Raw genomic sequence first — 25000 nt, forward strand, 5'->3', positions numbered from 1 at the left:
AGCCTTGGCGACGCCGAAGATAATAATTCAGAATCATCCACAAAACAGCGACAATTGTGCTGTAATCCCCTGAAATGTGACGCAAAGTCGATAACATGTACGATTATTGGACAAAATCTGCCTTAATCATTAGAGTTATCACTCGGTCATGCAAGGCGTCAAAATGGTGTCAAACAACGCTATGATAATGTCACTTATCGTCTGGGCATCTAGTGTCCAACAATTCTGAAGGAGACATCATAAAGAGAATATGAGAAGAACATAATACAATTTTCCTTCGTTGTGCTACTCAAACGACCCTGTAAAAATACAGTAGATAGTTACCTCTTATGGCTTGTGTATCATAAACAAGCATTTAGCACTCAACAACCACGATAACAACAACAAAGCCTACGAGTTGGAAACCCTGAACAAATACACCGACACGGAACAAATACACCAACACGGAACAAATACATTAACACGAAAATTACCCAATTTCACATTTGCTGGTCTACTGGGGCGAAACAGATGCCTCCCCTTCCCAGTGACGTGAGGGCAAATAAGGGGAGACTCATAAACTCAAACATCAGGGACTTAGGAGATATACAGGATGTTTGAACTGAGTGTTTTAGAGTGCTCTATAAACCGGCAGACGGCTCTATACAACATTAGGCTCTGTTCAACTTATTACAACTCTCTATATTATCTTACTGTCCTGATTTGCCAGTAAGGTGTTGAATACAAACGTTACAAGTTTCGGGTTATGGACGATTGGGTTGAAATTCAATAGAATTGGCGGATCGAACTTCGATCTCTGGACTCCCCCCCGGACACTACCAGCTGAACCATAATGGGCTCAAGGAGCACCAGTACAAGTCTTTCTGTCTGATTCTGATTGGAGGAAGCACAGAACAGTATGTAAGGAGCCTGTAACGCTTAATAAGTGGTTAATGTTAGATTTCAATGGTCAATTGCCAGATTTTAATGGTTAACGCCAGATTTCAGTTGTTAATGTATAAGTTCAACAGTTTATATGCTAGATGTCAATGGTTTGTGAAAGATTTCAATGGTTTGAGCAAGATTTCAATGGTTCGAGCAAGATTTCAATGGTCCGTGCAAGATTTCAATGGTCCGTGCAAGATTTCAATGGTCCGTGCAAGATTTCAATGGTTCGAGCAAGATTTCAATGCTCCGTGCAAGATATCAATGGTTCGTGCAAGATTTCAATGGTCCGTGCAAGATTTCAATGGTTCTTAACAGATTTCAATGGTTAGGGTCATATTTCAATAGTTAATGTTGAATTTCAATGGTTAATGTTGAATTTCAATGGTTAATGTTGAATTTCAATGGTTAATGTTGAATTTCAATGGGTAATGTTGAATTTCAATGGTTAATGTTAAATTTCAATGGTTAATGTTGAATTTCAATGGTTAGAATTTATTCTATAAGGAATTAATTGCGAGAAACTTGGAGATGTTATATTAGTACCAGAATGTCTTCGTATATAAGTATACTACATATATAGATATACAGGTATAGCCTGAAAGTATACATGGACCTCAATCCCCGAGAGGTGTTCCACAGTGTATGTTTCCCTGAGAGTACAGTGTGGTAAACCAATGGATTTCCCTATGCGTTTACCTGAGTGTGTGTGTGTGTGTGTGTGTGAGAGAGAGAGAGAGAGAGAGAGAGAGAGAGAGAGAGAGAGAGAGAGAGAGAGAGAGAGAGAGAGAGAGAGAGAGAGAGAGAGAGAGAGAGAGAGAGAGAGAGAGAGAGAGGAGAGAGAGAGAGAGAGAGAGAGAGAGAGAGAGAGAGAGAGAGAGAGAGAGAGAGAGAGAGAGAGAGAGAGAGAGAGAGAGAGAGAGAGAGAGAGAGAGAGAGAGAGAGAGAGAGAGAGAGAGAGAGAGAGAGAGAGAGAGAGAGAGAGAGAGAGAGAGAGAGAGAGAGAGAGAGAGAGAGAGAGAGAGAGAGAGAGGAGAGAGAGAGAGAGAGAGAGAGAGAGAGAGAGAGAGAGAGAGAGAGAGAGAGAGAGAGAGAGAGAGAGAGAGAGAGAGGAGGGAGGGAGGGAGGAGAGAGAGAGAGAGAGAGAGAGAGAGAGAGAGAGAGAGAGAGAGAGAGAGAGAGAGAGAGAGAGAGAGAGGGAGGGAGGGAGGGAGAGAGAGAGAGAGAGAGAGAGAGAGAGAGAGAGAGAGAGAGAGAGAGAGAGAGAGAGAGGGAGGGAGGGAGGAGAGAGAGAGAGAGAGAGAGAGAGAGAGAGAGAGAGAGAGAGAGAGAGAGAGAGAGAGAGAGAGAGAGAGAGAGAGAGAGAGAGAGAGAGAGAGAGAGAGAGAGAGAGAGAGAGAGAGAGAGAGAGAGAGAGAGAGAGAGAGAGAGAGAGAGAGAGAGAGAGAGAGAGAGAGAGAGAGAGAGAGAGAGAGAGAGAGAGAGAGAGAGAGAGAGAGAGAGAGAGAGAGAGAGAGAGAGAGAGAGAGAGAGAGAGAGAGAGAGAGAGAGAGAGAGAGAGAGAGAGAGAGAGAGAGAGAGAGAGAGAGAGAGAGAGAGAGAGAGAGAGAGAGAGAGAGAGAGAGAGAGAGAGAGAGAGAGAGAGAGAGAGAGAGAGAGAGAGAGAGAGAGAGAGAGAGAGAGAGAGAGAGAGAGAGAGAGAGAGAGAGAGAGAGAGAGAGAGAGAGAGAGAGAGAGAGAGAGAGAGAGAGAGAGAGAGAGAGAGAGAGAGAGAGAGAGAGAGAGAGAGAGGAGAGAGAGAGAGAGAGAGAGAGAGAGAGAGAGAGAGAGAGAGAGAGAGAGAGAGAGAGAGAGAGAGAGAGAGAGAGAGAGAGAGAGAGAGAGAGAGAGAGAGAGAGAGAGAGAGAGAGAGAGAGAGAGAGAGAGAGAGAGAGAGAGAGAGAGAGAGAGAGAGAGAGAGAGAGAGAGAGAAGATCATCTCCTTGAAACCTGAGATATTTTCAACTACAGATGTTCAACCATTTTCCTTACTTCTTCTTCTGTGTCGAGTGGGTTAATAAACAGGATTAGCTTGAGGTTGAAGCAAGAATAAAAGGGGAGGAAGCAAATTATCAATAAGATTACACAATTCAACGCTTTGAAGACAGTAATTAATGTTTAACAGTTCAAAGCCCTTGTATAGTGCATAAGAAGGCATCAGTACGTTTTTTAAAACTTGCTCTATGCCAACAAATCTTTTTTTGATTAGTTGTATATTAAAAGGGCTGCTATTGTTTCAAGCTTCAATATTGCAGCCTTAATAGAAAGGGATATATTGTTTTTTTCAACGAATTTTACACACTTTCAAATTGAAATTACAACCACAAGTTACAAATGAAATCATTTCTATGATACTCTTCTATCACATTAGTATAAATAAAAGAATCTATTTCAGCGGATTTTCCAAAATATGTTTAATTTTACTAATACAAATAGTCAAAGTTCCAAAGTTCTATAAAAAAAATTATGCAAATATTTCATGGATTATTACGATTATAAAATCATTAAATAAACTTTGGAAAAAAAACTCGAAATAGATTTGTAGAAACATAAACTCGACATATAAGGTGTAAGTTTCATGTAAATTGAATAAAAAAGGAAAGAGTTATAGGTACGTTTGTACTAAAAAAAAAAAAGCTATTGTGATAGCTGAGAGTCATAGACATAATTTCAGTTGACATTTGTGTTTATGTTAATTTTTTACCATTTTGGAAAATATTTGACACATAATTCCATCTTTTTTCTCCGTTCCTATTAATGCTACGATGCTGTGACCTGGACCAGATGAAACCCTTTTCATTTACAACTCGTCAAAAAAGTTTGATTGAAATCGAACTAGTTTTAATTTATTACATATTTTTGACATATTTGATCAGAATACCTCTTCCCCCCCCCTTAAGATGACTTATGTAACGCGATTTCAGCTGGGTCTGTAGGTTTCCCTAAATTTATGAATTTGCATGTATTTCAGAGTCAGGGGACCGATAAAATATGTAATAACTCCAGCAGCAGAACCTGGAGTCATTCAAAGCCAGCAGAAATTTGTATCATACAAAGCCAACGAAAAATCTGTTATCATACAAACCCAGCAGTGCCTGGTATCATCGAAGCCAACAGGTCTTAGAATCATACAAATGCCAGTACAGTCTGTTATCATATCAAACACGGCATAATAGATTGCAATCACAGCTTAATATCCACACCAAACAGCAGACCACTGTTTCGTAGCAAGCAGCAGACCATGGAATCATTATCAAGCAGCAGACTATGGTATCATTATCAAGCAGCAGACTATGATATAATCCAGCAGCAGACCATGGTATCAAAGCATGCAACAGATCTCGGTATCAAAAGAATCAGCAGACAATGGTATCATTACAGGGAGTAGACCATAGTATCATACAAAGCGGCAGACCATGGTAACAGAGCAAACAGCAGACCATGGTATCACAGCATGCAGCAGACCATGGTATCACAACAGGCAGCAGACTAAGGTATCATAGTAAGCAGCAGAAGCAGCAGACCATGGTATCACAGCAGGCAGCAGACGTACCTTAGTTAACACTCAAGTTACTACAATTTTTAGCAAACATTTTAATGTTTTCTAAATTCTAGCAAAGAAATGAGCCATCGAGTTTCATGTGCGTGTGTGTGTGAATGTTTGTGTTTGTGTATTTACTTACTATTTACTATTTGTGCCTGCATAATCGAGATATTAGCTCTTGGACTCAACCTTTCTAAGCAACCTCTTTTTCTTCTATTTAGGCTACTACATATATTTCTGTTTAACACACACACACACATCACCAGGAACCAGTCCGCTGTAGCTGTCTAACTCCCAATATATATATATATATATATATATATATATATATATATATATATATATATATATATATATATATATATATATATATATATGTCGTACCTAGTAGCCAGAACTCACTTTTCAGCCTACAATGCAAGGCCCGATTTGCCTAATAAGCCAAGTTTTCATGAACTAATATATTTTCTCTAATTTTTTTCTTATGAAATGATAAAGCAACCCATATCATTATGTAAGAGGTCAATTTTTTTTTATTGGAGTAAAAATTAACGTAGATATATGACCGAACCTAACCAACCCTACCTAACCTAATCTAACCTATCTTCATAGGTTAGGTTTGGTTAGGTAGCCGAAAAAGTTAGGTTAGGTTAGGTTAGGTAGCTTAGGTAGTCAAAAAGCAATTAATTCATGAAAACTTGGCTTATTAGGCAAATCGGGCCTTGCATAGTAGGCTCAGAAGTGAGTTCTGGCTACTAGGTACGACATATATATATATATATATATATATATATATATATATATATATATATATATATATATATATATATATATATATATATATATATATATATATATATATATATCACAAATTTTGTGTTACAAATACATGTAACACAAATTGCTGTACCAGCGTTCCTGTCCTCTTCAGTGGGGTCTGACAACCTGGTGAAGAAAATCCTACCTGAGTACCTAGTTCAACAGGCTGGGGTACATGATCCCAGCTTTACAGACTGCTCCACCTAATGGGTCTCTCTCGCAGGACCAGCACCCCAACCACCGCTTTCTGAAGCCCATAAGCAATCCAGCTGGGATCGCCCCATTGCCGACCAAGAAGCTGCGGCTTTGCTAGAAGCTACGACAACACCACATGACACTGCCCGACTTAGAGCTGTAGCAGCTCCCCATGCAGGTGACTTTCTATTAGCAACCCTAATGTCATCAAAATATATATATATATATATATATATATATATATATATATATATATATATATATATATATATATATATATATATATATATATATATATATATAACAAGTGTCACAGTCACGTCCAATTTCAAACACGTTTCAGTACCAAATAAACATATCAACAAAGCCAGTAACATATGTTATGCAATAAACATTAATATCCATATTTACCTAAGTATTATTGAGGTATTGTATTATTACTCTAATATAACTCAGTAAATACATTACTTATTGTTTAGAATTAATATTCTGCAATAATTACGGTTATGGTTTTGTTGTTGACTGAACTATTTCAATTATTGATGGTGGGTGCAGGATTATTGATGGCAGGTGGGGGGCAGGGGGGGTTGCTTGCTGCATCAATTAAATTACTAGTGGCAGCAGTGTGATTACTGCTGACAACACTGGGATTATTAATGGTAGCAATGGGATTACTAATGGCAGGAATGGATTTTCTGGAGGCAGCAATGGGACTGCCAATGACAGCAATGGGACTAGTGGTAGAAGCAATGGGATTACTGGTGGTAGTAATGTGATTTTTATTGGCAGCAATGGATTTACAATTTGGAACTGTGAGATTATAAATCACTTGGATTTATAGTGGCAACAATTGGATTGCAAATGGTCAGAGATGAATAAATTTTTGGTAGCAACAGTGGGATTGCAAATGTTTATGGCACTGCTAACAAATTATTGAAGTTAACGAATTATTTTCGTAATAATCAGATTATTGAGAGTAATCGTGTATTTTATGGTTGCCTTGCGTTCATTGCCATATACAAAGTGATAATTGATGGTAGAATTAGTAATGAATATTAGGGACATAAGACCTAATTGAATTACTCAGATTAGGCAAAATATTAATTAATTTTGTCAATGCAGATGTTAATGATAGTAACAATAGTTGGGGATAGGAAGGGATAAATAGTAGTAAGAGGCTATTAATGCTGGCATCTGTGGATTGTTGATGACAGCAGCAAATGATTGATGGAAGTATTGCAATATTGACAGCAACAGTGAATTATTGATAGAAGCAGTGGATTATTGATTTAAGTAGTGAATTATTGGATTGCAGCAGTGCATGGCATTATTGATGGCAGCAGTGGATTATTAATGGCAACAGTAGATTATTGATTGCAGTGGATGGCATTATTGATGGCAGCAGTGGATTATTGATGGCAGTAGCGGATTACTAATGGCAGCAGTGGATTATTGATGGCAGCAGTGGATTATTGATGGCAGCAGCGGATTACTAATGGCAGCAGTGGATTATTGATGGCAGTAGCGGATTATTAATGGCAGCAGTGGATTATTGATGGCAGCAATGAATTATTAATGGCAGCAGTGGAATACGCAATCTAACATAATTTTTGTTTCCTCAACTGTAAATGTTATTTGTTAATTGTTTATGGCTACAAAAGTATAGAAAATAGCCATTATCCCACGCAAAGTTTGCTTTTTATTCCAGGAGAGTAATATGTTGAAGTTTATCTTTTTCCAATGAAAAATAGGGAGAATTTACGTTTTTTTCGTTCACATAAAGTCAGAAAACCAATATGTAAATCACATTAACATGGATTTACACAAATATTGCACTAACCACAAGAGATTGAAAAGTGAGTAGTTTTCCGAGATTTACGATGATAGTGTAAATCACTTTTACAAATCAACTCCCAAATGAAGTCTCCCATCGGGGTTCAAAGTCCAGTATATCCTGGCGGAAGCGGTCGCCTTGATCCTCCGAGTACGGATAGCATGTTTTCCTTGAATTTATTAGGATTTGCATCAAGGATGTGGACTTTGAGCAATATCGTGCATCCCAATGTGTCGTGGTCCTTCACCTTGCAGAGTCCCAAACAGCTCCACATTTTTTCTACTTTGTGGATGTATAGGAAGCCCCGAATCACTACCATAAAGCTGTTTCAAGCAGCGTTCTACTTCTTAGTGAGCTTCTTGGGGAATTCCTTGCGCTGCAGGATCTGCCTTGTCTGCGTTCCGACGTAGACACCGGTTTTACCCTTTATCTCAGACACCTTGCAGCTTACGGAAGAAGTCTTGAAGGTACTTGACGGCTGCTGACTCCTTATCTAGGATCAGGAAAAATTGTTTTACAAGGCCCAATTTGATGTGGAGTAGAAGCATCAACGTCTCCCAGTGTATACACCAGTGGCTCCCACTTGCCTTAAGAATTGCCATTAGAAACTTGTGTTAGGAATCGTTCAGAACCTTGTCAGGTTCTGACACTTATGTCAGACCATTCTTGAAGTGTGTAGCTCCAGCCTGGAGTTCATGCCTAGTTACGTACAACACAAAGTTAGAGAAGATTCAGAGGTATGTCACCAGACTAGTCCCAGAGCTGAGAGGTATGAGTTATGAGCAAAGACTACATGAATTAAACCTCACGTCCCTGGAGGATAGAAAAGTTAAGGGGAGACATGATTACCACCTACAAAATTCTCAGAGGAATTAACTGAGTGAAAAAGGTAAACTATTTAGCCTGAGAGGAACACGAACAATGGAACACAGGTGGAAAGTGAGTACCCAAATGAGCCACATACTCATTAAAATGACTTTAATCGGTGTCAGGGTAGACACCGATAAAAGGGTAAAAACCCAGTCAGGGTAAATGGAAAGCATTAAGCAGTGATGTGATAGAGGCAGACTCCATACACAGTTTCAAATGTAGATATGCTAGAGTCCAATAGACTCAGGAACCTGAAGATCAGTTGATTGAAAGCTGAGAGACGGGACCGATGAGCCGAAGCTTAACCCTCGCTAGCACAACTAGGTGAGTAATTGACGTTGTTCTTCACCATGGAGAATTGGGTCTGTTGCGGCTGGTGCTCTTAGCGACCCAACCCTCCCAAAGGCCAAGATAGCAGAGGAAACTCGATGAAACTGCCCTGAGAAACGCCAGCAATGTCACCATTTCGAAGTCTTCGAAAATCTTCGTCTCCTGATCAGAGGAGCAAAGTTTGTGAGGAATAATCACCATTTTCTATGTTGTGGAGCAATTACAAAGTTTCACTGTCTATCCTGGATCAAGCAAAAACAAGTATTATTGACGGCAGCAGTGGATTTTTAACTGAAGCAGAGGATTATCGATGGCAGCAGTGGATTATTGATGGCAACAATAAATAATTTATGGTAACAGAGGATTATTGATGACAACATTCGATTATTGATGTAACAGGGGATTATTTATGATAGTAGAGGATTATTTGTGGTAACAGCATGATTATTGTTTACAACAATAGGTAGTAATGGTCACAGGGGATTTATTTGCGCAATAACGTATTCATTTGTAGCTGTGGGGGGGGGGGGGTTCAGTGCCAGTGGTGGAATTGTCAGTGGAGGTTGACATATAATTTGTTGCTGTAGGTGGAATTATCATCAATAACTGAGGGATTATTATGAATTATAATAGAAGCAATGAATTGATTGCTGATAGCAGAGTGCTTATTTAATAACAATGTGCAGCTAAATATATTTTTTATAATTAAATTCATAAATCTTTCACTGCACTCATCAACGCGAGAATCGTTTCACCCGACTGGTGAAAATAATGAATGATAATATTTGCATATTCAGAGTTCTCACATTTTTTTCTTCATCTTGGAGACATGTTATTTTAAGGCATTTCTTTATGCATATAAATTAAACAATTTTTTTTTATTGCTGTTTGGATGCTGCTCTGAGTAAACACTTGTGTGAGAATAGAGATTTAGAGAGACAGAGAGACACGTTAATAGACTGACCCGAACATATATATATATATATATATATATATATATATATATATATATATATATATATATATATTGGTAGCAGTCTTTCCTGTAGACATATATTATTAAATATGACCGAAAAAGTAAGATTAATAATTCTAACACGAATTTTCTCAATCTTTCGTACATTACGCTTCACTGTTGGAGGTAAATCAAAAATCACTTCTCCAAAATTCATTTTTATTTCTAGTCTGACGCGACACGGGCGCGTTTCGTAAAACTTATTACATTTTCAAAGACTTCACAAATACACAACTGATTAGAACGTATCTCTGATTTTATATCTACATTTGAGTGAGGTGGGAAGGGTGATGTGGCATTAACACAAGACAGAACAGGAGGGGATATTAATAGGGTATTAAAAGTATCAACACAAGACAGAACAGAAACAATGGGTATTGAATAGAAGTGTTTGTAGAAAGCCTATTGGTCCATATTTCTTGATGCTTCTATATTGGAGCGGAGTCTTGAGGTGGGTAGAATATAGTTGTGCAATAATTGGCTGTTGATTGCTGGTGTTGACTTCTTGATGTGTAGTGCCTCGCAAACGTCAAGCCGCCTGCTATCGCTGTATCTATCGATGATTTCTGTGTTGTTTACTAGGATTTCTCTGGCGATGGTTTGGTTATGGGAAGAGATTATATGTTCCTTAATGGAGCCCTGTTGCTTATGCATCGTTAAACGCCTAGAAGGAGATGTCGTTGTCTTGACATGCCAGAAAGTATTCTGAGGAAACTACTCCAAGCTTGTACTAAAGAGGCACCCTTCTTGAGCCCGGATGGGCACATGTATAAGCAAGTAGATGGGGTCGCCATGGGTTCTCCCCTAGGTGTCCTGTTTGCAAACTTCTACATGGGTACCATCGAGCAAAAAGTCTTAGTCGACATGAACTTGAAACCGGCCATATACTGCAGGTATGTTGACGACATTTTTACACAGGTACCTGATGTGCGCGCTCCGTTAAAATCGTGACATTAACAGGGATTCGTAGGACTACTGCCGTGGATTACTGATTACAGACATAACAAAGTGCATAGTGACCCGCTGGAAAATAGAAAATAGTCATTAACAATAGAACTTTGTGTTAAATAGAGAATAAACGGGAGACCACGTGTGAGCCAGTGAACGAGGCTTTGTGTACATGCGTGTATTAGGATAAAAAAAAACGAAACAAAAAAAATAGTGAACGGTGATTCGTGGAACAGTGATGTGGAACGGGTATCACAACAACATATAAGTTGGAAGTGAATATTATAAATATAGAACACTAGAAATATAGAATAGTGGCAAGAGGCGGCATCAGTGGTTATACATCGGGTAACTGGAAACTAGTGACATCAACCTGGGCCACAAGAGGTCACCTGTACCGACCGGGGAACCAGCCTCGCTACCTACGCTAAGTACCTGCCATAAAGTTTGAACAAAATAACACACATAATATTACAAATATACGATATACATATAATATTATAATATTAAACATATAAATATATATACATATATATTGTTACAAATATACAATATACATATAATATTATAAATATATAGATATATACAACAAAACAAGGCAATATGGGAGTAAATAAACAAATTTGTGGCCACTGTAACAACTTCTTAAAGACGAAGGTAACGGGAATTGAATGTTATATCTGTAAGACTAGATTCCATTCGGCTTGTACAGGAGTGAGTAACACTACGGCACTGAGAGATGGCCACTTGCTCTGGGTGTGTAAAAATTACCTGCCAGCTTGGAATATCCTAAAAAACCTTCTAGATAACATGACGCATGAACGGAAAACATCATTCATTGGAAGCCTACCAGCCATCCAGAAGGAGTGGGAAAGGAACAACAATTCTAATATACAAGGGGCGGAGGCTATAGTCAGGGATGAAACTGAGGCTGAAACTCAGGAATTTGCAAACTCTGACTCAGTAGGCCTGGATGTAGATGACATTAAACTAGAAAGTGTACCTGACAGCTCGATAGGTACAGACACCACGACGGTTCTCGATAGAGCAATTCAGAACAGAAGGACAGACTTATGCAAATTTTATGCAAAGGGCAAATGCAGACATAGATATGCTGGTAATAAGAAAGGATTAGAATGCAGTTACCAACATCCCAAAAAATGTTTAAATATGCTTAGGAAAGGTGAGTGTCGATTTGGATCAATATGTAGGTTTTTCCATCCTGACATGTGCCAAACCTCACTGGAGGACAGAAAATGCTATGACCTTAGCTGCCCACACTTTCACGTGAAAGGCACGGAACGCTACATAAAGAGTGGCAAGCAGGATAATGAATTTGGAGGAAACTCTATAAATTTTTTATACCAGACCGGCAGAGAATTCAAAAGGAGCAGCATGGAGAGTGTATGGAACTGGATGCCAGATCCACTGGCATTCCAGAATTACAGATACAATTACCCACCGAAAGGGAACTACAACTACGACAGAAAACTGCCCTACAACAATCAGTACTGGTCAGAACAAACTCATTATGTCCACGATTAATGGACGTGCCGAAAAAGTCTCCCATTCAAACTATCACTAATAGAGTAACCTCATTCATCTTTGCCAACATACAAGGACTGAAAACAAGAACAAACAACAAAGTACAGTTCATAAATGGCCTCCTCACGGAGTCAAATGCAGTATTTGGAGCTTTCACAGAAACCCATGCAGGGGAATTGTTGGACAGTGAGATCTGGATTCCAGGATATAACCTATACAGGTGTGATAGGAAAATTAGGTCACATGGAGGAGTGGGTCTGTATATTAGGGAAGACCTTGTATGCTCGGAGCTCCTAAACGTTACAAATGAGGTGGTAGAGGTACTGGGATTAAAAATAGAGAAAATAAATTTAGTGATTATACTAATATACAAACCGCCAGATGCAACGGCTGAGGAATTCACAGAACAGATAAGCAAAATAGAGAATAGCCTTGATAATTTGGAGAACCCGATACCTGATATTATTTTCCTAGGTGACTTCAACTTGCCTAGTCTCAGGTGGAAAATAGCAAACAATAATATTATACCAGGAAATCTATCAGGACCTAACCAACCACAGATTAGAGAACTACTTAGATTCTGTGACAAATTTTCACTCAATCAGCAGATATCGGAGCCAACGAGAAATGAAAATATTCTAGATCTGGTCTTTACGAACAATGAAGACATTATCAGAGACATTACGATATCAGATACCACATACTCAGATCACAAACTCATTGAAGTGCAAACTACCATCAATACTCAGAATAGATCTAAAACGTTGATAAAGCGAGAGGGGCTATTCAGTAAATTCAATTTTAATAATAAAAGGATAGACTGGGAGATAATAAACAGGGAACTTACAAACATTCCATGGGGAACTGTTCTAAATAATACAAGTCCTACAGAAGGAATAGAAAAACTTACTTCAGAAGCGTATCAAGTCTGTCTGAAACATGTTCCTTTGAGGAAAGCCAGAAAGAGATCTAACGTAGAAAGAGAACGCAGACGACACTATAAACGCAGGAAAAAAATAACGGAACTGCTTATGCAGACACGAATTTCCCGTCAAAGAAGGAATAATTTAAATAGGGAGATTGAGGAAATCGAGCGGAAATTGAAACACTCATATGAAACTGAAGAAAGGCAGTTAGAACAGAAAGCAATTCAGGAAATAAAGAAAAATCCAAAATATTTCTTCTCATATGCGAAATCAAAAGCAAAAACCACTGCCAGTATTGGACCTATTCGTACAAGTGAAGGTTCATACACGGAGGATGACAAAGAAATTAGTGAAATCCTAAAAAAGCAGTATGAGGACATGTTTAGCACTCCAATAAACAACATGAAGGTGGAAGATCCAGACATTTTCTTTATGCGGGATATTCAAACCCCGGTAAATATAACTGATATAAACACGAGCGCACTAAATTTTGAAAAAGAAATTGAAAACATGCCCATGCACTCGGCCCCAGGTCCAGACTCATGGAATTCAATATTTATAAAGAAATGCAAAGTGCCGGTAGCACAGGCACTCAGTATAGTGTGGAGGAAGAGCTTGGACACGGGGGAGATACCAGATGCACTTAAAGTAGCAGACATAGCCCCTCTACACAAGGGAGGGAGCAAAGCATTGGCAAAAAATTATAGACCAGTTGCACTAACATCGCACATCATAAAAGTATTTGAGAGAGTGATTAGGAGTCAGGTCACCAATTTCATGGAGACCAATGACCTTCATAACCCAGGCCAACATGGATTTCGAGCGGGAAGATCGTGCCTCTCACAGCTACTTGAGCACTACGACAAAGTCACTGAGGCATTAGAAGAGAAACAGAATGCTGATGTGATATACACGGACTTCGCAAAGGCCTTCGATAAATGTGACCATGGCGTGATAGCACACAAAATGAAGTCAATGGGAATAACCGGTAAAGTAGGACGCTGGATACACAGTTTTCTGTCAAACAGGACTCAGCGAGTAACTGTCAACCATATAAAATCTAGTCCAAGTGCAGTGAAAAGCTCTGTACCTCAGGGTACAGTCCTTGCACCACTGCTTTTCCTTATTCTCATATCAGATATAGACAAAAATACAAGTCACAGCTTCGTATCATCCTTTGCAGATGACACAAAAATCAGTATGAAAATTACCTCGGCTGAGGACATTGAAAAACTTCAAGCTGATATTAATAAAGTTTTCGACTGGGCATCAGAAAATAACATGATGTTTAACAGTGATAAATTCCAGGTACTCAGGTACGGTAAAAATGAGGACCTTAAACATAATACAGAGTACAAAACACAATCAAATGTACCCATAGTAGGAAAACAGCATGTAAAGGATTTGGGAATAATAATGTCGGACGACCTAACGTTTAAGGAGCATAACCAAGCAAATATTGCGACAGCCAGAAAAATGATAGGATGGATTACGAGAACTTTCAAATCCAGGGATCCCATCACAATGGTTGTACTCTTCAAGGCACTTGTGTTGTCCCGTCTTGAGTACTGCTCAGTACTCACTTCCCCCTTCAAAGCAGGAGAGATTGCTGAAATAGAGGGAATACAGAGAACATATACGGCACGCATAGACGCAATAAAGCACCTAAATTATTGGGATCGTCTCAAAGCCCTCCAAATGTACTCACTAGAAAGAAGACGAGAGAGATATCAAATAATATACACCTGAAAGATACTGGAGGGCCAAGTACCAAATCTACACAGTAAAATAACAACGTACTGGAGTGAACGACATGGAAGAAAATGTAGAATAGAACCAATGAAGAGCAGAGGTGCCATAGGCACAATCAGAGAACACTGTATAAACATCAGAGGTCCGCGGTTGTTCAACGTCCTCCCAGCAAGCATAAGAAATATTGCCGGAACAACCGTGGGCATTTTCAAGAGGAAACTAGATTTATTCCTCCAAGGAGTGCCGGACCAACCGGGCTGTGGTGGGTATGTGGGCCTGCGGGCCGCTCCAAGCAACAGCCTGGTGGACCAAACTCTCACAAGTCGAGCCTGGCCTCGGGCCGGGCTTGGGGAGTAGAAGAACTCCCAGAACCCCATCAACCAGGTATCAACCAGGTATGTCAGACATCTGCAGAAGCTGAAGGAGGCATTTGAGCAGAGTTCCGTGCTGCGTTTCACTTACGAGACGGAAAAGGATGGGAAGCTGCCTTTTCTAGATGTAACAGTCATGGAAAAGGGCGGAGGTTTCCACACTGCAGTCTACACTAAGGAAACAAACATAGGAATGTGCCTAAATGCCAACAGCGACTGCCCTGACAGGTACAAGAGGAGTGTTGTTAACGCATACGTCGACCGTGCTCTCAGCCACAGCTCAGAATGGAAGCAAGTCGACGAAGAACTCTGTAGGGTAAGGCAGGTCCTAGTCAATAACGGCTTCTCCAATGGTTTCATCGAAGACATCATAAGAAGGAAAGTGAAAAGCCATGCAACCTCTGAAGAGACAACTAACACAACACCTATACCCCCTATTAGACTATTTTACAGGAACTTCTTTTCCACAGCTCATAAAACGGAGGAAAGGGTCCTGAAAGATATTGTTAATAGAAACGTTATCCCTACAGACAAAAATCAGAGGATACAACTGACGATTTACTATAAAACCAGAAAAACGGCCAGCCTACTCATGAGAAACTCTCCAGACACAAAACAGAACGCTTTAAAAGAGACTAATGTCGTCTATGCCTTCAAATGCCCACTTGGGGACTGTAAGCTCCAAAAAACCCAGTATATAGGCAAGACAACAACATCTCTTTCTAGGCGTTTAACGATGCATAAGCAACAGGGCTCTATTAAGGAACATATAATCTCTTCCCATAACCAAACCATCGCCAGAGAAATCCTAGTAAACAACACAGAAATCATCGATAGATACAGCGATAGCAGGCGGTTTGACGTTTGCGAGGCACTACACATCAAGAAGTCAACACCAGCAATCAACAGCCAATTATTGCACAACTATATTCTACCCACCTCAAGACTCCGCTCCAATATAGAAGCATCAAGAAATATGGACCAATAGGCTTTCTACAAACACTTCTATTCAATACCCATTGTTTCTGTTCTGTCTTGTGTTGATACTTTTAATACCCTATTAATATCCCCTCCTGTTCTGTCTTGTGTTAATGCCACATCACCCTTCCCACCTCACTCAAATGTAGATATAAAATCAGAGATACGTTCTAATCAGTTGTGTATTTGTGAAGTCTTTGAAAATGTAATAAGTTTTACGAAACGCGCCCGTGTCGCGTCAGACTAGAAATAAAAATGAATTTTGGAGAAGTGATTTTTGATTTACCTCCAACAGTGAAGCGTAATGTACGAAAGATTGAGAAAATTCGTGTTAGAATTATTAATCTTACTTTTTCGGTCATATTTAATAATATATATATATATATATATATATATATATATATATATATATATATATATATATATATATATATATATAAAGAGAGAGAGAGAGAGAGAGAGAGAGAGAGAGAGAGAGACAGAGAGAGAGAGAGAGAGAGACAGACAGACAGACAGACAGAGACAGAGACAGAGAGAGACAGAGATAGAGAGAAAGAGAGAGAAAGAAAGAACCACTATTCCATCAAGTCAAGAACCAAACCTCAGTCTCACCTCCACTAACGTAGAAGAAAGATATACATAAATGCACTCAGCATGCGCCTTACCTTGCCGTTGTGGTACCAGAATATATAAGCAGGAGGTTCGGGGCCATGGGTGACCTCACACGTGAGGTTGATGGTAGACCCCTTGTCCACGTGCATGTCCGGGGCCCCGATGATCTCCGCCTGCGGAGCTGTGGGTGACATGAAGGCCAGGACCGCTCAGAACATGCTTTACAACCCACTAAAGCCATGAGATAAGTCCGCTAAATGGTAGGGGAGATAGAGATGAAAGGCAGGAGGGAAGGGAAATGAAATATAATATACCAAAAATAAAATGAATTGACAAATAATCCAATTTACACATATGAAATAGATGGGAAGTTATGATGTTTGGGTCCGTTTTGGACCGAGTGGGTCGACTGGCAAAGAGAGACATAGATGCAAAATACATTATTTATATAATAATGATACACATGGTGCTTAGAATCCTCAGGTGGAAGAAAGATTAGCCTGAACCGTGTATACCTGGACTCGTCATCCTCAGGTATACTCGTCCTAGTATAAATCGTCCTCAGGTCCCAAACTACTTCAAGACGGAGGTGAGGACACCTAACTACCTCCTATGGTAGGTTTGGTGGCCTTGGCAATCATAACCCACGGCTCCGGTTCCATCCTTCACGCCACAGAGTGTTCCTTTGTACTTTTTTGGATAAATATATTGTGAATGTTTTTGAAGGTTTCCGGTCATCAAAGAAATAAACATTATATTTTTACATGTGCTCCTGGACATACAAATTGTTTATTGACCGAATTGCTCCTGGACACAATTGTTCATGGACACAATTGTTCCTGGACACAATTGCTCCTGGACACAATTGTTCATGGACACCATTGTTCCTGGATACAAATGTTCCTGGACACAATTGTTCGTGGACACAAATGTTCCTGGTCACAAATGATCCTGAACACAATTGTTCCTGGACACAATTGTTCCTGGACACAAATGTTCCTGGACACAATTGTTCCTGGACACAATTGTTCCTGGACACAAATGTTCCTTTCATGCCCGCCTTCTCCCCCGATTCTCTTGCTTCTCTCCTCTGACATCCTGAGTGGTGAGGAGCTTTTCCCCGAGGATAACCTCTACAAGTCCCCAGAGCCTTCTCTCGTCTCTCTTTAACCCATTTTTCCTTCTTTCTCTCTCCCCCTTCTCTCTGCCTCTCTTCTTTTGTCTTGTCGTCCTCTTTCTCCATGTTTCTCTCCTGATCCTTCTTCTACTACTTCTTCTCCCCTCACCCTCGCCCTGAGCCTGCCAGCACCCTCCGTCCAGAACCCACACAACAACTTACCATTCCAGAAAACCTATGGATATTTCTCACGCACGCACACCTCTCCTCGCCCGTGTGGCAGGGTCATTGAGACGTGTTGCTCATGTCTCTTTCGCGTGGAGGTGCACGGAGGAACAAGGCACTGTTGGTGCAAGCAAACTGTCACTGTTTGCGTGATGGGCGAGGGGCCAGGAGGGAGGCTGTGAGTACTGGATGTAGATGAGGTAGGTGTTTACCCCGACGCCTTCACGACGTCGGGGTGGTATCGGACTACCGTAGGCGTCGTGCTGCGTCTAATGTCACCCACTCGGGTTAGTGTACCGGGTCAGGGGTCAAAGAACTGGGTCACGGGTCAGGGGATGTAGGAGAGGGGGAATGTAATATCGGGGATCATAAAACAATAGAAGATCGACGATCGTGGGTGATTGAACCGGATCCGGGGGACATAGGAACCGATTAAGGGGTCATGAGTGGTGGTGTGTGGGTAGGTCGGAGGGGACACTTGAAGCGTAGGAGGGGAAAGGAAAAAGCATCTAGGCGCCTCTTGGAAGGAGAACGGAGCCGGGCATCTGAGGGGGAAGATATTAGGGGATAACTCTGAAGTATTTCTCTCATTTCTCTCGCTTGTATTACTTTACTCTTTCTTCTTCTTCCGCTTCCTAGGTTCCTTTTATCTGCTTCGCTTCCATACTTCTCGCGTAGGCTCAGCGTGTTCTCGCTCGCTTGTTTTGTGTCTCTTTCGTGTGTGTGTGTCTTCGTGTAGGCTTCGCTGTGTGTTCATGAGGAAATAACTCATGTTGTGGTACCTCACATGAGAGTGAGGCTCGGGACTGCCCACATATGAGGCATAGACCCGCCTGCAGGACCAGTGCCACGATTGATAACACATTTACACAACTACTTACGAAATCCATACATCTTTCCTCAATAATGTCAGTTTTGTTTAGATTTATTAATCAATTTATGAGCTCCGAAGCTCTATAGAAAGTTATTTATAACAATTAAATCCTTAGATTGCTTATTCGGTTTAAAAGAAAATGCTATGATTGTTGAAAGATGTACATGTTTCGTAATCGCTTGATGAATACTGATCCGAGATGATGTTAGAGAGATGAGAGCATCATTCTGGGCTCGTAGTGTGAGACAGAGCTCCGTCTCCCAGGACAGGGATGCTGTAATATGCAGGAGATGAGATTGTCTGGGGGATGCAAACACAGCGAGCCATGTCTGGACGCTAGCACTCAACAGCCTGAATATGTCAACACATTATTGAACGCTGAGCAGCTGAACAAGATGAAACAATCTGAAACACACACACATACCGAATAATGAAAAGGCATTTGTATCTAGGAAACTAACATGATTTAGCTGATAAAATACGTAACTAAATAAATACGCAAATACGTTGATCAAATACATAATTAGACTGAACATATACGGAGCTGACTTGAATAAATACAAAACTAAGCTCAGCAGATTCATAACTGAGCTGAGTAAATAGATAAAATCTTGAAAGGATCGCGTCAGAAATGGCAGAATGGGTTTTGGGCGTATCAGTATGTGGTCTAGCAAAGAGTTTGGTTTGTCTTTTATTCTCGTTTGGTGTTGGGCTTATTGCTTATCAACGTCTGGAGGGTTATTGGGACCCTATCAACCATAGGAGGGTTATAAAGGCGTATTACCCTCTGGAGGCTTATACGGGCCTATGACCCTCTGAAGGGTTATTAAGGCCTATCAACCGCTGGAGGGTTATTAAGGCATGTCACTATCTGGAGAGTATTATGGCCTACCAATATATAGAGAGTTATTAATTCCTATCAACCTGGTGAAGGGTTATTAAGGCATATTAAAGTCAAAAGGGTTGTTACGACCTATCAGTCTTTGGATGGTTATTATAGCCTATATTAACCAATGTTGGCTATCCAAGTATATCACCCTCATTGGGGTTATTAAGGCCTAACACAGTCTGGACGGTTATTAGAACCAAACAACCTCTGGAGGGTTATTAAAGTCTATAACATCTGTAGAGTTATTGAAACCTATCAACCTGGATAAGGTCTATAAGACCAATGGACGTTTGGAGAGTTATTAAGTCCTATCAACCTCTACAGGGTTATTATTAAATACTTTCGACCTCTGAAGGATGATTAAGGTCAATAAGCCTCTGGAGGATGAAAAAGGCCTATCAACCTCACGATTTGTTATTAATAAACGGTTATCAACCTTAGGAGAATTATTAAGGCTTATCAACCTCTAAAGGGATATTAAAGCCTTTTTATTAAACTCAGGCCTCCACAATAGCTTTCTGACCAACCACCAAGTAAACTTTAATCCTGGAGATAAAGGGAAGTAATCTCTCAGTTTACATACACTGAGAAGCTGGGTACACCTCTCCAGATACACATCCTTGGCCTCTGCCATTTCCCGATTAATATAAAAGCTGATTTGTGAAGAAATAAGGACTCAGAAAAATAAGGATATTGTAAGTTATAATTAATTGGTTTATTTATTATCGTTAATAGAAGAGCTGGATGAGTTGATATGGTTTACACATAACATTATTTCTTCTTAGGTAAACTGTGTTCATACCCTAGTAATACTAATGTTGATTAATAATAATGATGACGTTCACGTTCCCCATGCACACGCTTCTAGCGACTAGACATGGTTAATAGGATTGCAACATGGAATTCTACTGAACACACTAGGGTTTCCTGAGGTTTCTACTGAAGCTGGAACAGGGTTTTTCACACAATCCCTCCTCCATGCACTCTGGTTCTGTCATCAAGGACTTGTTCTACCTCTGACGCTCCTCTTTCAACAAACAGAGAAATCACATTATCGTTATATATCAATGAAAATATCCCCCGGAGCCGTGAAGAGGGTTCGAATGTATGCCACGACAGAGTAAAACAATTACTGGACGACAGAGTGCATGGGGGGATTGTGTGAAACCCTGGTTCGGCTTCGGGGGGAAGCCTCGGGTATCGTCGAGGATGCAGTAGTACCCAAGGTTGCAATTCTTTTGACTATGTCGTGGTGCAGTTGACTAGAGCACGTCTGGGAACACCCGACGCCTAGGTTCGAATCCACATCACGACTCCAGTGATTTTCCTCATTGATATATCACTATAAAGGGATTTCTCTGTGTAATAATATTACAATTACAGAGAATTATGATTAATAATAATAATAATAATAATAAAATAATAATAATAATAATAATAATAATAATAATAATGATAATAATTCGAAAATTAGGGCAAATTCATTAAACAATGACTTCTGTATTTGTAACATGTTATATATATATATATATATATATATATATATATATATATATATTTCAGTTGCATATTGTCCTGGGGACCATTCAGGCTTGTTCGCATATATATATATATATATATATATATATATATATATATATATATATATATATATATATATATATATATATATATATATATATATATATATATATATATATATATTATTAAATATGACCGAAAAAGTAAGATTAATAATTCTAACACGAACTTTCTCAATCTTTCGTACATTTCTTTTCACTGCTGGTGGTAATTCAAAAATCAATTCTCCAAAATTCATTTTTATTTCTAGTCTGACGCGACACTTGAGCGCGTTTCGTAAAACTTATTACATTTTCAAAGACTTTAGTTTACACATACACAACTGAATAGAACTTACACATCTCCGATTTGTTTATATCTACATTTGAGTGAGGTGGATGGGGTGAGGTGGTATTAATAGGGTATTAAATTCATCAACACAAGACAGAACACGAAACAATGGGTATTGAATGGAAGTGATTGTAGAAAGCCTATTGGTCCATATTTCTTGGTGCTTCTATATTGGAGCGGAGTCTTGAGGTGGGTAGAATATAGTTGTGCATTAATTGGCTGTTGATTGCTGGTGTTGACTTCTTGATGTGTAGTGCCTCGCAAACGTCAAGCCGTCTGCTATCGCTGTATCTATCGATGATTTCTGTGTTGTTTACTAGGATTTCTCTGGCGATGATTTGGTTGTGGGAAGAGATTATATGTTCCTTAATGGAGCCCTGTTGCTTATGCATCGTTAAACGCCTAGAAAGAGATGTTGTTGTCTTGCCTATATACTGGGTTTTTTGGAGCTTACAGTCCCCAAGAGGGCATTTGAAGGCATAGACGACGTTGGTCTCTTTTAACGCGTTTTGCTTTGTGTCTGGAGAGTTTCTCATGAGTAGGCTGGCCGTTTTTCTGGTTTTATAGTAAATCGTCAGTTGTATCCTCTGATTTTTGTCTGTAGGGATAACGTTTCTATTGACAATATCTTTCAGGACCCTTTCCTCCGTTTTATGAGCTGTGGAAAAGAAGTTCCTGTAAAATAGTTTAATAGGGGGTATAGGTGTTGTGTTAGTTGTCTCTTCAGAGGTTCCATGGCGTTTCACTTTCCTTCTTATGATGTCTTCGACGAAACCATTGGAGAAGCCGTTGTTGACTAGGACCTGCCTTACCCTACAGAGTTCTTCGACTACCCACCTCAAGACTCCGCTCCAATATAGAAGCATCAAGAAATATGGACCAATAGGCTTTCTACAATCACTTCCATTCAATACCCATTGTTTCGTGCTCTGTCTTGTGTTGATGAATTTAATACCCTATTAAATACCACCTCACCCCATCCACCTCACTCAAATGTAGATATAAACAAATCGGAGATGTGTAAGTTCTATTCAGTTGTGTATGTGTAAACTAAAGTCTTTGAAAATGTAATAAGTTTTACGAAACGCGCTCAAGTGTCCCGTCAGACTAAAAATAAAAATGAATTTTGGAGAATTGATTTTTGAATTACCACCAGCAGTGAAAAGAAATGTACGAAAGGTTGAGAAAATTCGTGTTAGAATTATTAATCTTACTTTTTCGGTCATATTTAATAATATATATATATATATATATATATATATATATATATATATATATATATATATATATATATATATATATATATATATATATATATATATATTTATATATATATATATATATATACATATAAATATATATATATATATATATATATATATATGTCGTACCTAGTAGCCAGAACTCACTTCTCAGCCTACTATTCAAGGCCCAATTTGCCTAATAAGCCAAGTTTTTCTGAATTAATATATTTACTATAATTTTTTTCTTATGAAATGATAAAGCAACCCTTTTCTCTATGTATGAGGTGATTTTTTTTTTATTGGAGTTAAAATTAACGTAGATATATGACCGAACCTAACCAACCCTACCTAACCTAACCTAACCTATATTTATAGGTAAGGTTAGGTTAGGTAGCCAAAAAAAGCTAGGTTAGGTTAGGTTAGGTAGGTTAGGTAGACGAAAAAACATTAATTCATGAAAACTTGGCTTATTAGGCAAATCGGGCCTTGAATAGTAGGCTGAGAAGTGCGTTCTGGCTGTTAGGTACGACATATATATATATATATATACATATATATATATATATATATATATATATATATATATATATATCATACACCAATCCTGGCAACAATATTGTGAACCAGTGTAGGAGGATTATATAATGATATAGCAGACATGTTCAGTTGTTATAATGTTGTACAATCAATGAACGTTGCACAACTAAGTAAACAAACAAAAATGGCGAGACAATGTTAAGCGGCAACTTGGTGTTCACCGTGACGGGAAGAGACTATAGAGAATTATGGTGTGCAGTTAACAGTAGCAGTTCACTCAGGTAGATCAACAACTTAAACGTTTATTTAACACTAAGGTGTACATTTTGGAGTTTACCCTCCCAAGGCCTTGACTTTTGTATGTACTCACAACTCATTCTTTCACTCAATTACTCACATTTATTTACCTCTGCCTCACACACACACTCACCGCTCTCTCACACACTCACCGCTGCCACACGCTCTCACGCAAAGGGTGTGTGAGTGTGGGGAAACCGCTGGGTTTTCCCACAGGTACCTAAAGAGGGCGTGTTTCATCGGGTCTGTGAGACAGAAAGGAAATTCGAGCTGCACTCGACTCTCAATGACGCACTCGACCGGCATGAAAGGCGATCGCCATCTCTGCCGCAGACACACTTCCTGGAGCTCGTTCGACTCCATGTGATTCCCTCTGCAATTGTTTCACGTCGCTAAACTGTTTGCCTGTCTGGTTTCACAGGCGACATATAAAACGGCTGGTGGTCCTGTGTAGTGACGAGTAGCAGGCCTTAGTGACGTGGGTTTAAACTTCAGAGACGTGCGTCAAACTTCTGTTGGACGTGCGTCAAACTGCCTCCTGGTACGGTCTCGAGAGCACGTCGTGCCCCCAGAGACAGCCACGAGTACACGTCGTGCACGAGACAATTGTTGTGATAATTGTTCAACCCCTAACACTACACTGTCATGTGGCCAGACACCCCCTGAACACTACACTGTCATGTGTCCAGACACCCCCTAACACTACACTGTCAATGTGGGCCAGACACCCCCTGACGCTACACTGTCATGTGGGCCAGACACCCCCTAACACTACACTGTCATGTGGCCAGACACCCCCTAACACTACACTGTCATGTGTCCAGACACCCCCTAACACTACACTGTCATGTGTCCAGACACCCCCTAACACTACACTGTCATGTGGGCCAGACACCCCCTAACACTACACTGTCATGTGGCCAGACACCCCCTAACACTACACTGTCATGTGGGCCAGACACCCCCTAACACTACACTGTCATGTGGCCAGACACCCCCTAACACTACACTGTCATGTGGCCAGACACCCCCTAACACTACACTGTCATGTGGGCCAGACACCCCCTAACACTACACTGTCATGTGGGCCAGACACCCCCTAACACTACACTGTCATGTGTCCAGACACCCTCTAACACTACACTGTCATGTGGCCAGACACCCCCTAACACCCCCTAACATGTGACCAGACACCTCCTAACAC

The 25000-nt window shown here is 39.9% G+C and overlaps 1 pseudogene; it reads right to left on the bottom strand.

Annotated features, from left to right (window-relative positions):
- LOC138363086 (neurotrimin-like) overlaps positions 1-25000 on the bottom strand; it is a 118015-nt pseudogene that overhangs the window by 6180 nt on the left and 86835 nt on the right.

This window comes from Procambarus clarkii, chromosome 10 (genome assembly GCF_040958095.1).
Source record: "Procambarus clarkii isolate CNS0578487 chromosome 10, FALCON_Pclarkii_2.0, whole genome shotgun sequence".
Taxonomy (NCBI): domain Eukaryota; kingdom Metazoa; phylum Arthropoda; class Malacostraca; order Decapoda; family Cambaridae; genus Procambarus; species Procambarus clarkii.